The sequence below is a fragment of the Dendropsophus ebraccatus genome, chromosome 12 (genome assembly GCF_027789765.1).
Source record: "Dendropsophus ebraccatus isolate aDenEbr1 chromosome 12, aDenEbr1.pat, whole genome shotgun sequence".
Taxonomy (NCBI): Eukaryota; Metazoa; Chordata; class Amphibia; order Anura; family Hylidae; genus Dendropsophus; species Dendropsophus ebraccatus.
Window position 1 is genome coordinate 61,434,537 of NC_091465.1, and position 15,072 is coordinate 61,449,608.

The 15,072-nt window shown below is 42.1% G+C and overlaps 1 protein-coding gene across 2 annotated transcripts in view; it reads right to left on the reverse strand.

The window, feature by feature from the left end:
• LOC138769208 (suppressor of cytokine signaling 3-like) overlaps positions 1-15,072 on the reverse strand; it is a 106,670-nt gene that overhangs the window by 21,111 nt on the left and 70,487 nt on the right. The window contains exon 2 of one of the 2 annotated variants that reach the window (XM_069947507.1): positions 14,482-14,534. The exons of the other annotated variant lie outside the window; for it this stretch is intronic. The gene's annotated coding sequence lies outside the window, so the exon portion shown is untranslated. The remainder of the gene's footprint in view (positions 1-14,481; positions 14,535-15,072) is intronic. 2 annotated transcript variants of the gene reach the window in all.

The following is a 15,072-nucleotide window of genomic DNA, read 5'->3' on the forward strand; positions in this document are numbered from 1 at the left end:
GAGAACCCATTAGGTCCTCGGGGCCTCACAATCCAGCCCTTGGTCAGGTCAGGAGAACAATGTTACAATGCTATTCTCCTCGACCATCTGCAATCCTGATTGGATAAAATTACTTTTTATTGTATGCAGATGTCACTATACTTTCCAGTCATGGTGATCAGTTATAGTCGCAGTGTTGCACTGGGGCTAGGCATCATGATTGTAACCACTCGCCATGACTAGAGACTACAGAATATATAGAATATATTTATTCTGACTGCCATGTTGGAGTCGAGAAGGAATTTGGAACAATTGGCATCTGTCTTCATCTGGATTATCATAGTAGGGTTATAAATTGAACTTTATGGATTCCTGTCTTTTTTCCACCTTATTTACTATGTGACTGCAGCATGTAGTCACTGTGCCTCCACCCTCCTCTCAGCCACTTTCTGGGCTTTGGATTAACCCCTTAACGATCGCGGGCGTATATTTACGTCCTGCGGTCGTTAAGGGAGTTCAGAGCGGGGCCGCGCGGCGACCCTGATCTAAACCGCCGTGGTCCCGGGTGCCGCATGTAGCCCAGGACCACGGCTATTAGCGGGCACGGTCCGATCGCTGATTACCTGATTACCCGATGCAGCCGTTTCCTGGTGTCTAGTGGCGGAGATCGCCCTCCGGGACGTTGTCCCGGAGGAGCGATCCCCGTGTCTTCACCCGGCCGGGGCCTGCGCCGTAATGGCGCTGATCCCGGCTCGGCACTCGGTTGCTTCCGGCTGCAGCAATCGAGTGCCTATCTCATCGATCTATGCTGCATATCTATGCAGCATATATCTCAATGAGAGATCTTTGTGTTATACTAGAAGTCCCCCAGGGGGGCTTCTAGTATAAGTGTAAAAAAAAAAAAGTGTTGTTATTAATAAAAAGCCCCCTCCCCTAATAATATAGTTTGAATCATCCTCTTTTCCCATGTTATAAATAACAATAAATAAATAAATAAACATGTTTGGTATCGCCCCATAGACCAAAGGATAAAAGCGCTATAAGCATGGGAATGGAGCGATTTTAAGGAACATATATTTGTTAACAATGGTTTGAATTTTTTACAAGCCATCAGATACAATATAAGTTATACATGTTATATATCGTTTTAATCATAACGACTTAAGGAACATATATAGCAAGTCATTTTTACCCCAGGGCGAATGGAGTAAAAACAAATACCCCCCAAATAAACAAAATGCTTTTTTTTAATTTTTATTTCATTTTTTTTATTTTATTTTTATTTTATTTAATTTTTGGTTTTGCAGTGTACTTTATGACAAAAATTCAGCCTGCCATTGTGAAGTACAATTAGTGGCGCAAAAAATAAGGGCTCATGTGGGTTTCTAGGTGAAAAATTGCATGTGCTATGGACTTTTAAGCACAAGGAGGAAAAAACGAAAACTCAAAAAACGAAATTGGCCCAGTCCTTAAGGGGTTAAAGGAAAACCTTGGTGAAAGCTAAAAATCCAGGGTGGGCATAACAAAGAAGCTATACTTACCTGTCCCCATGTCCGCACAGTGCAGTGCCTCCACTAACGGTCTCTCACCAGCCTCCTGAAGTTTTCAGTCCTGTGATGTCAAAACCCGGCTCACAAATGCCGTTTGGCAGTCCGTGACTAAGGTGGGACACATCTGCAGTCACTGACTGGCTGAGTGGGTTTGTTTTTGTTAGAAGGGTCATGTGATGATAAGCTTATGGCAGTCTTACAAAAATTCCTCAATGTCTATCTTATCTCATCAGGAAGGGCAAAAGGATGATCCGCTTAGTGAAACCCTAAGATCCTATGAAGGTCCAAAAGCTCTGACATAATGATGTGTTCATAAAAAAGGTTTAATTCTTTAAAATTTTTAAAACTAGACCTTTATTTTAACTTCACTTTTTTGTCTTACTTGAAGCTTGTGTAACTTGAAGCTGCAACTGTTTGGCTACTTCTACAATACTTTGAAATACATAACATTGTTTGTCAGTGTTACATGCTTCTGACATGTCCTATTAGGCTGCTGCTTATGGCAGACCTAGAGACCTTAGGCCAATGGGTGGACGGAAAGTACTCTCTCCTTCTGTAACTTTCGATGCCACACATGCTATTGACCACAGCCTAAATTGCATTGAAGTTCTTTTAACCCTTTGAGGACCAGGCCCAAAATGACCCAGTGGACCGCGCAAATTTTGATCTTAGTGTTTTCGTTTTTCCCTCCTCCCCTTCTAAGAGCTCCAGCACTCTCAGTTTTCTATCTACAAGCCATGTAAGTGCTTGTTTTTTACAGGAATAGTTGTACTTTGTAATAGCGTCTTTCATTTTACCATCACATGTATGACGGAATCCCAAATATATTATTTATGAAGATATAAATTGGTGAAATCGTAAAAAAGAATGCAATATAGTAACGTTTGGGGGGTTCCTGTGTCTACGTAATGCACTATATGGTAAAAGCAACATTATACAATTATTCTATAGGTCAGTCCGAACACAACCATATACAGGTTTACGCAGATTCTCTAATGTTATATATTTTTTTTTATGAAATCCTTTTTTTTGGCAATTAATTATAAATAAAATGGGCCTATTGTGATGCTTATAACTGTTTTATTTTTTCACCTACAGGGCTGTATGGGGTGTAATTGTTTCTGCCATGATCTCTAGTTTTTATTAATACCATATTTGTGAAGATCGGACGTTTTGATCACTTTTTATTAATTTTTTTAAATATATAATGTAACATAAAATCGGTAATCCGCACACTTTTTCCCCTCTTTTCGTCTACGCCGTTTACCGTTCGCAATGACGCTTGTTATATTTTAATAGATTGGACAATTACGCTCGCTACGGTATATTATATGTTTATCTATTTATTTATTTTTATATGTTTTATTTATATAATGGGAAAGGGGGGTGATTTCAACTTTTATTGGGGGAGGGGTTTTGGGGTAGTGTGTTAGTGTTTTTAACTTTTTTTTTTTACACATTTGAAGTCCCTTTGGGGGACTTGTACATACATTAGTTTGATTTTTACACTGATCATTGCTATGCCATAGGCATAGCATTGATCAGTGTTATCGGCGCTCTGCTCATTGAGCCTGCAGATGCAGCAGATCGCCGATCGGACCGCACGGAGGCAGGTGAGAGACCTCCGGCGGTCTGTTTTACCGATCGGGACCCCCGCAGTGTGTCTGTGTCCCGATCGGTAAGTGACAGGGGACTCCCCCTGTCACTTACACTTAAACGCTGCGGCGTTTAAGGAGTTAATGACACGCGGTAGCGCGATCGCTGCAGCGTGTCATTACCGGTGAGGTCCCGGCTGCTGATTGCAGCCGGCCCCCACCTACTATGAAGCGCGCTCCGCTCCGGAGCACGCTTCATAGCGGGAGAAACACCCAGGGCGTACGGTTACGCCCTAGGTCGTCTGGGGACAGACTTCCATGGCGTAACTATACGCCCTGGGTCGTCTAAGGGTTAAACCAACAAAGTCCACATTATTGCAAATCTAGGGTTTATTATGCTATATTTAGTGACCAGTTTCAAAATAATTTCCAAATTGGGTTGACTTCTGCTAGCCTGTTAAGGTCCTGTATTAATCGCATACTATTGTGTCATAGCTTTGGCTTGCTGGAGGATGCTTTAGTACTCTGATCAGCCAGTCCAACACTGAATAGTATAGTATCGAGGAAGTTTAAAATCCTTAAAGGGGTTGTCCGGCGATAAAAAATTATTCACAGAATAACACACATTACAAAGTTATACAACTTTGTAATGTATGTTATGTCTGTGAATGGCCCCCTTCCCCGTGTTTCCCCCCACCCACGCTAGACCCGGAAGTGTGGTGCATTATACTCACCGCATCTCGTGTCGTCCACGGTCTCCGATCCTCAGCAGTGACGTCTTCTTCGGGAGGCCGGCGGATCTTCCCGAGTGCCGGCCACCCTCTGCAGCGTCATCCGAAGCTCAGCCGCGATTGGCTGAGCATAACTTTGCTCAGCCAATCGCGGCTGAGCAGCTGATGACGTGGCCGCGTCATCAGCCGCTCAGCCGCGATTGGCTGAGCACAGTTATGCTCAGCCAATCGCGGCTGAGCTTCGGATGACGCTGCAGAGGGCGGCCGGCACTCGGGAAGATCCGCTGGCCTCCCGAAGAAGACGTCACTGCTGAGGATCGGAGACCGTGGTCGGCACGTGACAGGTAATGTATAGCGCACCACACTTCCGGGTACACGGGTGGGGGTGGTGGGACACGGGGAAGGGGGCCATTCACAGACATAACATACATTACAAAGTTGTATAACTTTGTAATGTGTGTTATTCTGTGAATAATTTTTTATCGCCGGACAACCCCTTTAACTGACTTTAATGGTCCCCAATGATACTTTGATGCCCAAGGCTAATAGCAATAGCCATGGCATCAGGAATGACAATGTGTAGTGCTGCTGAAGAAGAATTGAGATTTAATATGTTGCATGTCTCCAAGTGTATCTGGACTTTTCAAAGGCATTTGATACTGTGCCGCATGAAAGGTTGGTCTACAAAATGAGGATGCTGGGACTAGGGGAAAACTAATGCAAATGGATAAGTAACTGGTTGTGTGATAGAAAACAGAGGGTAGTCATTAATGGAACATATTCTGATTGGGTTTAAGTTACTAGTGGGGTACCACAGGGGTCAGTGTTGGGTCCACTTCTTTTTAATATTTTTATTAATGATCTTGTAGAGGGGCTACACAGTAGAATCTCCATTTTTGCAGATGATACTAAACTGGGTAAAGTAATCACCACAAAGGAGGATAATATTATATTACAGAGGGATTTGGAGAAGCTGGAGGCTTGGGCGGTGAAATGGCAAATGAAGTTTAACGTGGATAAATTTAAGGTTATGCATTTGGGCTGTAGACATAATAAGTACAGGTATGTTCTAAAAAATAAAACACTGGGTAAAACTAATTCCGAAAAGGACTTGGGGGTATTGGTGGACAGCAAACTCAACTTTAGTGATCAGTGCCAGGCAGCAGCTGCCAAAGCTAATAAAATAATGGGATGCATCAAAAGAGGCTAAAGATGAGAACATAGTTTTGCCTCTTTATAAATCACTGGTCAGACCACATATGGAATACATATGGAATGTACAGTTTTGGGCACCGGTATATAAGAAGGACACAGCGGGTTCAGAGGAGGGCAACAAAGGTAATTAAGGGAATGGGTGGGTTACAGTACCAGGACAGGTTATCAAGCTTGGGGTTATTTACGCTAGAAAAAAGATGTCTAAGGGGCGATCTGATTACAATGTACAAATATATGAATGGACAGTACAGAGATCTTTGTAGTGGTCTTTTTTCTCCTAGGTCTGTAACCATGACAAGGGGGCATCCTCTACGTCTAGAGGAAAGAAGATTTCACCATCAGCATTGACGCAGGTTTTTTACTGTACGAGCGGTATTCTCTGCCACATGATGTTGTCATGGCCAATTTATTAAATAAGTTCAAGGGTGGCCTGGATGTTTTTCTTTAAAAATATAATATTGCAAGTTATGGGCATTAGATTTTTCGGTGATACGTTAATCTAGGGATTGTTTTGGTTGCCGTTGGGGTTTAAGAGGGAATTTTCTCCCTGTGATGGGGCAGTTGTCGTCTGCCTTGTGAGGGTTTTTCCCTTCCCCTGGATTAACACAGTCTTGTCTTCTTTCAACCTTGTTTACTATGTTACTATGTTAAGTGCTGAGTCCATTTTACCAATACAATGCAAGTTTATAGGACTTTTGGCAACTCCATATGGAAATAAAAGGACTTGGAGCCTACGACTGTTTGAACTACTTTTTAACTTGTTGAGGCAAATATAAATTAATCTAATAAATTGCCCAGGAATATTATTTTGCACATTTAACTTGTAAGAGAGAAGTAAAAAATAAATAAATATATATATATTTGTTCCTATGATCTACTTTTTTTTTTAAACAAATTTGACTGTTTCCCCATTTTGATAGCACTGTTGAAATTCAACATCCTGTTCTTATCGAAACACTCATTGACAAATTATAGGAAGTTTCTTTCTTCCCTTTTTATGTTTAAAGTCTATGAAAGTTGGGGCGGGATTTATTTTAAATATAGCATTTATAATTGAAGTTTATAAAATGAGTGGGAAGAGTGGAACCCTTAAAGACTACTCTGCTCTCAGAAAATTGCATTTAAATAAAACTTCAATCACCCCAAAATACTTGTATAACTAATATAGAATAATCACTAAAAGTATTTGCATGCTTCGCCCCTGACAGGAAAATGAAAGATAGAAGATGTGTATTGCAAAAGAGCAGACAGAGAATGAAAGCAGCAGGTGCTGCAACTTCACTGGCGCATAGTCTGTAGTAAAATTAGATGTTCTACAACAGCTTTGGGCTGGAAACTAGCTGCACTGCTGTGGGAGGGGTGTCGACAGGGTTGGAGGACTGTGATGGAGAGCTGTTTAAATTGAAGTATTAACCATCCGCTCAACCAGGAAGCACAACCATGAAATACAGAACTAAGACCCAAAAACCAATAGATTTTTGGTGGTTTTAGAACTGGGCAGACAGGTAAACAATGTTATGAATAAATGCTGCAGGATGTTTTTTTTTTACTTGATGTCAGAGTAAGCCTTGAAGTGCTTTACTCTCCAGGTTGCAGAAATCTCCACCCAGCTCCTCTACATGTAGATTGCTGTGAGCCAGAGAGTGAAGCGCTCAAGCACTTGCTTCTTCTTGTTTGTTCTACCAATCAGTGGTGGTCTCAGAACCTAGACCTGACTGATCAAAACTCATGATGTCATTGTACTAGTTTATCATCATTTACAAACTGGAATGAGAACCTCATCACTTCAGATATGTAGAACCTCTCTAATCTAATTTTTTATAGGTTAACTTTTTTGAACTGTCAATCTAATAAAATCAGATAGTAAAATTCATGGAGGGATCCTCATAGATGGTAGCCAACCAAGTCATGGGCTTCAGTCTCTACTGGCTATATATTGGCCTCTAAAACTTTATCTCTGGCCTCAAAGAAATAAAACACAATAATCAAAACCAATGAGGTCTGGAACACAAATAATGCTAAATGTATAGCCATGAAAGACACCAAAATCAGGACTTTATACAGGTACTTATTACAGGTATATTTGAACTTCTACAGTGTTTTCAGATAGGAATGTCTTTTCGTTGAACTGACTTTAAGTAAACAGGTAGAAACTTAAATACAATGTACAATGAAACTTCTTACTGTAAAGCTAGCTATAAATATTCATCTTCCTAAAGATTAGCTGACAATAGGTTTGCGTCAGAGGAAGATAATAAGCACTTCCCAGGGACAGATTTTTCTTTTTGCATGCAAGCGTTTTTTAGTCATACTGGGAACCTCCTTTAGGAACAATACTGGTCTAGTGTTAACTGCTTGTGATTTTTGAACTGTACCTGTTACAATGGGCTGCCTCTGGATCAGCAGTGAGATCATCTGTCAATCTAGAAGTTCAGGTCTCCATAGATACTATAGATACCATAATGACCATAATGAGCGTGACTAATGGCTACTATGGTCTATCTAAGTCTCCCTATCTATGGAGACCCGAACTGCTGGATTAACAGAGGATCTCGCCGCGGAGCTGGAAGCAGATCATTGTGACCAATACACTTCAAGCAACATCTGAGGTCTTGTTTGTGCATAAGGGAATCTCCTGGCTTCAGAAGCGGATACTGTAATACCAAACACAACCAAACAACAAGAGTGGTGCTGTTTTCAAAATATGGTAGCCAAATTTTTTTTTTAGTCTCTTAAACCTTTGAAGTGAATCTTTCAGCTGCAATTCACATTCCAAAATGCTGGCAGGTCAAGAAGACACATGGTACCATTCAAATATTCAGCTGTGCTTCCAGAACATAGAAACTGCTTTTATTTTCCAATGCAAGGTGTCAAAGAGGCGTTCCCAAGTCTCTTACCAGTTGGGACCCAGATACTAGTGAGGTAATGCAGGGGTCTCTTTAATATACTTATTAATGGCCCTGTGGAGGGTTAACACAAAAAGGGCATTGTATATGCTGTGACTGTATATGGATAAGCTGGAGGCTTGGGCTGACAAGTGGCAGATGACGTTAGCACTGATAAACATAAGATTATGAGAATGGGAGGGGGAAATCCATGCCAAGATTACTTATGAAATGGGGAAACACTGGGTGACACTGACATAGAAAAGGACTAAGGATTTGAAGTTGACGGTAAACTTAACTGCAGCAACCAGTGTCAGGTAGCTGCTGCCAAGGCAAACACGATAAGGTGAATCAAAAGAGGCATAGCGGCACATGATGGAGACACAGTCATATCTCTTACAAATCAGTAGTCAGACAGCAATATTGTATATAGCTGTATACCCATACACAACAAAGATTGAGCAGGGTCAGAAGTGAGCAACCAGTGTGATAAAAAGAATAGGGGGACTAGAGTAACCAGAAAGATTAGTACATTTAGGGTTACTTTGTTAGACATCTGAGGGGGTGGCCTAATAACTACACTGTTTAAAACAATTATATACAGTGGTCATTTATCTATTCTCCAATCATGTACAATGCCATTTTACAGAAACTAGACTGTCTGTGTCTGCTTTCGTACTCCAAATAGAAAAATTATTACCTAATATTAATAGAGAAGTCCGGCCAGGCCCATTTTTTGAGCAAGTGCTGGGGAAGGGGAGAAAGAAATAACATTTTTAAGCAAGTACTGGGGTGTGTGTGTGTGTGTGGGGGGGGGGTGATGAGGATAAAAGAAATGACATGCTCTTACCTTTCCCGCTCCAGCTCTGGTGGCCACATACCGATGCTCCGGTTCCTGGGTCCCCGGCCATTTCCGTTGAGAGGGGATGTCATGATGTGTCACTCGGCCAGTCATCACCCAAGGTGGGACCCCACTATTGCTGCTGACTGGCTGAGCGGACCTCACGGATCCCAACCCAGGTCCCAGCTCAGACCAGGATACGGTCGGAGGACCCAGGGACCGAAGCGTCGGTATGCGGCCACCAGAGCTGGAGCAGAGAAGGTAAGAGCATGTTATTTCTCTTATTTTGCCCAGCCCTTGCTAAAAATGGCTTTGGCTGGTCTACTCCTTTAATATAGAACGGAACTAAATTTGATTAGTGAATTTATTTCCATGCATTATATGAAGAGAATGATTCTGCTAGTTACATTCATGTTTGTGGATATTATTAAAGAGATTCACTGATTAGTAAACCAGAGAGTTTCCTATTGTGAAACTGTATTTCCCCAATTTAGCACAAAGAGTCTACAATACTAGTTGTACTTACTGTTTCTTCTATGGGTCCAAAAAAAGATATAGGCCTGTGGACCATTAGGAACCCATGTATTGTTCATAGATAATTTTACTGTTTTACATCAAAACAAAAGGGTACCTTGAAATTCTTGGACTCCAGTGTAAAATATGTGTAGTTCATAGACCTTTGAGCCTTTAACACACCGGGGCTCAAATGGGAGAACTACCTCTAAGGGTACTATTTCATGGGTCAACTATGGCATGATCATTTTAGTTTACCGGACCTATTAGCTGGCCCGATAATCGGGCAGTAAGGGCTGCATGGACATCGTTAGCGATGTTTATGCAGCCCTTGCCCAAACACTTGATACCTTACCTCTCCCCGCTCCCGGTCTTCTCTCCTGTGCTCCGCAGCTACCCAGTCCTGGCGGCAGCAGCATCTGAGCGTCAGCTGATCAACCGCTCAGCCAATCACAGGCTGAGACCACTGCGGCCGGTGAATGGCTGAGTGGCCTGTCAGCTGACAGGACGCTCAGGTGCTGCAACCGCCGGGACTGGGAAGCTGCGGAGCAAAGGAGAGAAGACCAGTAGCGGGAGGAGGGGTAAGGTATCAGGTGTTTGGTCAATCGTTAGCTGCTTTTAATCCAAGATCTGTCCTGGGGTCCATCCGTTATTGCCCTAAAAAACAACTTTTAAACTGGCAGCCCGTGCCCAACGGCCGTGGCCTAGATTGTGTATGTATTAGGCTGGCACACCCTCTTTGTCCCTCCTCCCCACCCTCCTCATCATTAGGAATGCTCCAGGCAGATTGTCTCCTATTCCTCAGCTGTGTGAATACTGAACATGGGCTGGATCGTTAAGGCACCTGTGCAATGTTCAGATTGCAGAAAATGTTCTAGGGGCATTCCTAATGTTGCAGAGGGTGGGGAGGAGGGACGGAGAGGGTGTGCCAGCCTAATGCATACACAATCTAGGCCACAGCCGTTGGGCACAGGGCTGCAAGTTTAAAAGTTGTTTTTTAGGACAATAACTGCATCACCTGCCGAACGGAACCCAGGACAGATCTTGGAGTAAAAGCTGCTATCCAAAGGTACAAGCGGTTTGGGGGGGGGGGAGATTGTGGGTACAGAGTCACTTTAAGCACAGTTTCTCATATGCACAATGTTAAAATTGAGTCTAGATTGCTGATTGTGGGGGCTATAACTCTAGTCAGGATTGCTTCTATGAATGTAGATGGCTTTTTGGAAGTGATATACCTAAATCTCTCTATAGCTGTAGGCTACCAATCTTATTGAGGACAAATGCCTGTATATATGAGGAATGCATATAAAAAGTCCTCTATCCCATCCACCTGCACCGTAAATCCCAGACAGAGCTTATATTAGTAAGACTAAACCTTACATATGCTATGTGCCTACATGTACTTACTTGAGAAAAAATAATATGAGGCCAAAGAATCCATTAAAAAACAAAAACAGCCCCTCCCCCTTAAAAAAAATCAGTCCTATACAAAAAAAAAATATACAAAAATGATATCCTGAGGCCAATCCTATTCGTTGCACTGTATGCAGGTTTTTTTGCTTTCCAATAGACTTGTGCCCAAAGAATCAGGAAATGTACAAAAAAGCAACTTGCCTATAAAAAAAAAGGTAATTGAGCTTTTATGGACCTTGAATGCTCCTCAAAGAAAGGCCAACAATCAGCGGGACTTTATATGCTGTTACAGTCAATGGAAGTAAAGGAGAGAGACACTGTCATAAAATTAGTCAGGAAGAAAAAGAAACATCTAAGAGATTTGGCGTCCAGGACACTGGGAAGTCTCCAGACCTGATTAAAGTGTAACCTTCTGACTCGACCATTCGCTAGTTATTCGGAAATAACTAGGAGAAATGTCAATGTTTTCCATACAGTAAAAAGGCCGTCGACTTGGAAACGATGGGCTGGAAATTATGCATTATACCCTCTGGAAGGTGGGGGCGTATTAATCCTTCCAGAACGGAAGATGTGCAAGTGTGATCCAATGAATGGCGGCAAATGTCATAAATCAATGCGTTAGACCAACAACTGCAAACAGCCACATTATATGCGTAATTTTATAGGGTTATGGTCTCACAGTACGATTTGTAGTAGACTCCCTTTGTCATGTTGAAGGTTGTAAGTCATCTTTGGGCAATATTGGTAGATATATCCTTAACTCTAAGGAGGGCATTTAAGAAGACCGGTGTACTTGTACGCTTAAATTAGGCCCTGCCTCCAATTCCCCCACCGGATTCACTAAGATCCGCATGCCTCTTAGCCATTCTGGTCTGACTTGCGCCTGTTGAGCGGTGGGCGCAGAAATCTAAACCTGCTCTTGAGCAGGCATAGATTTCTGCCAAGATTAACACCTCTAAATCATGGTAAATCAGGCGCGGGAAGAGGCCCTATCAGACAAGCAGGGGATAGGGCAGTCATACGCCAGGGAGAAGGGGCAAATCTGCGCCTGCTCTATGGTGTATGCCAGGGACGAAACAATAGTAAATGTCCCTCTATGTGTACTAACCTTTCTGAAGATCTCTAGCTGATATGTGAGATGTTGTACATCTCTTAAGGCCCTATTATACGAAACGATTATCAGCGGTATTCGTCTTGTGTAATAGAAGACAATGATTGGCCGACATGAATGATGTTGGCTGATTGTTGCTGTCGTTTGTCCGTCAACATGTTGAAAAACAAACGACCAGAATAGCAATGATCTGCTCCGTTGAATAGGAGTGGCGGCAGTAGACAGCCGCTATCTTCTATGGGCTGTCCAGACGATCTTTCGATCACCTGGGCAGCCCCCATCCACAGCTCCCCACGGCCCTCCTGACTCTCACCCGCTTGTTGCCAACGTGTGCAATAGCGGCTTGTATGCTGACAGTGCTCGTTTGCTCCTCAACATCGCCCTGTGTAAAAGGGGCTTAACACAGTGTTTCCTGAGCTGTGAAAGTGGATCAAATCATGAATTCCCAACCCTCTTATGGTGGGCAACACTCTCTTAATACTCTCTTGTTTGATGTGGGACATGGTTAAATTGGACTGGAAGCATCACTATATTGTTGATACCAACGTTGCAGTCCCAATGTCCACTGCAGATGATCTACATCATTCTTTCTAAGAACGGTATTTGATTTATGAAATAGTAATTCCTAGATAATACGTAACTTAAATGACCTTAAATGACCCACACATGGCCTAAAATGGTTCTTATATCTTGGCCATTTATTGCATATTAATAGGATGTGTCATCGGGAGAACAGCGGTCCATTGAAATCAGTGTAAATATGTCATACATGAAAAATGTGGGAATTCCCTTTAATGATGACAATGTGTAACATATGAATGAATGTATGTGTTATTGGTGATGTTCTTTTGCACCTAAAGCATTGTACTGGTATATTTCTATCTTCATGGGTTTCCTATAAAAATATATTTAGTCATGTCTTTATGGGTCTAGAAGCTAGGACCTGACTGATCTACACAGTATCTGGGATCTTTGCTTTGCAAATTCCATTTCATTGACGTTGCTCCACTTTCCTTTGAGGTTATATAAACCTATAAACTCTCTCATCCCCAGTGTTCTGCCCATGCGCAGTCACCTCCCCGTCAAAATGAATATGATCAAAATTTATGGGTGCACATCCTTTGACAAGAGTAGATGTCAGCATGTGCAGCTACATCTCCCGTAAGTACAAGGGTCCAGACTTCCATATTGCGGAGATCAGCAATGTCACCCCTTCTATTCTGACTTTGAGGGCTTTCACGTCTGATCTATGAGCCCCCTTTAAATACAACCTGTGACTGGTTCTTAGAGGGATTGTTTGAGTTTAAGGGTGAGTGACAGGTACATCGATCCCTATGGATCCATCCTGTCTCACTGCTACCTATTGTTATGCAGCCACAGTGACATTTTCCACTTTATTGTCATAGGCTCCTCATATGTGCCTGGTATTTCTGTATTGTACAACTTGTAACAAAAGGAAAGTGTGGGAAGTCTCTTGGGACTCAGTAACATTGTGTGGAATACAGTCCAAGCATCTATTTTAAGCCTCTAGTAAGTAGTTTGCAGCCTGGTGTCTAATCCTCAGTGCGCATTCCCAAACTTTCCATTCATCTCAATAGAGCAAGAAAGAATTACCACCTGGTACCATGCTGGAGACATGCCAGACTACCTCTGCTAGTTTATAACGGATGTCCTAAGACATAACATTACAATCGCTAAATTGCATAATATATTATGGTGTGAAGTCTCAAAAGCCATAAATATCCCAAAGAACTTTTTATTAAATGGAACCACACTGTAATGCAAGAACCATATTATCATTATCTGTAATACAGAGAAGCGGCTATTAGAATGTCAGCTCTGTGGGTGAACTGTGACTGAAGAGAGCTGCAAATTCCCACCGATGTATTGATTATTATACTACACAGTCATTTCACTCTTCAGCAAGTGTTATGCTTATGTATAAGGACAGATGTAGCAGTGCTGAGTCTGTCAGTGTAGCAGCGATCAGCTTGTCATGTGGCACAGCTAATTATCAATATGAATGGCAAATAACTGACGCAGAAATTCAATGCTGCCGCATGTAGTGTGTTGTAATATACAGTATAAAATGATCGGTAACAGAATAGCCACTGCGATAAAAGCCTATATATTTGCATTACCCCATAAACGCAATATATCGTTCATCTGATATGCAATTCATTTGCAGACGTAAGAGACTAAGTGCAATTGATTTATGATTAGATTATGGCGTTGCGTTTTAATTACGGTAAAGGCAGTAATGTATTCTGTTTATGCAATGCCTCTGAGTACCAGATCCTTGTGCGGAGAGAACAGGCTGCTGGGCTGCAATCAATATCATCCTTTACAACTTAATATTCATGAATAAGATTATAAATATTTATGCAACCTTACAAGGTTTGTTCCCGGAATGGACGAGGATGTGGGATATGAAAAGGGTCGATTATCAGGAATAACAAGAATAAGATTTGCATATATGTATGCTTAATGCCGTGACACAGAAGTCAGCTGACATACTGTAAACCTCTATACAAAGTGAGCTGTGAGGATAGGTAAACTTTTACCATATACATGTGCATGCATATTACAGGGTGCAGGAAGGGGGGCTATGAATAGCTCAATAGAAACGTAAAATAAATGCACCTTACCTTGTTGCATTGCGTCCCCCCTAGGTTGCTTGTATGCAACTTGCATCGACTACCTGGAAAATCAGAGGTAACATGATGCATGGTGGTAAATAGCAGGCTAATACATAGTTATGTATAGCCAAAAGCATGGATAGAAGGATAGGTTCTTAGGATTTTAATGGAGGTGAATGCAAATATTAATCCATAAATAATGCTGGAGGGGGGTATGTGCTTGTCTGCAAAAGTCTTCTTGGTTCTGCATTCTTCATGCAATTTTCCCATTGGAGTCAGACTCCACCACATTCAAAGCTTTACTTTTTGAAGGGGAGGGGGTTGTTTTTTCATGGTGTGTGTGTTTTTTCTCCGTCGCAGGCATGCTATTTGTCAGAGTAAGGTTTGGGTTGTGTTTGCTTGGCTGATGCCTGGCTGAGTCCCTCCTCCTTGAGTCCCCACTCAGCCCTCCCTCTCTGAGTATTCCTGGAAGTGCTGAGGGTGATGTTGGTAAAGGGGTGGACTTGTAATGCTCTATCTCTTTTTTATTCTCTTTCCCTGCAGCGCAAATGTCATTACAAACAGAAGCTGAAATGATAACAGGAAGTCACCCCCTACCAC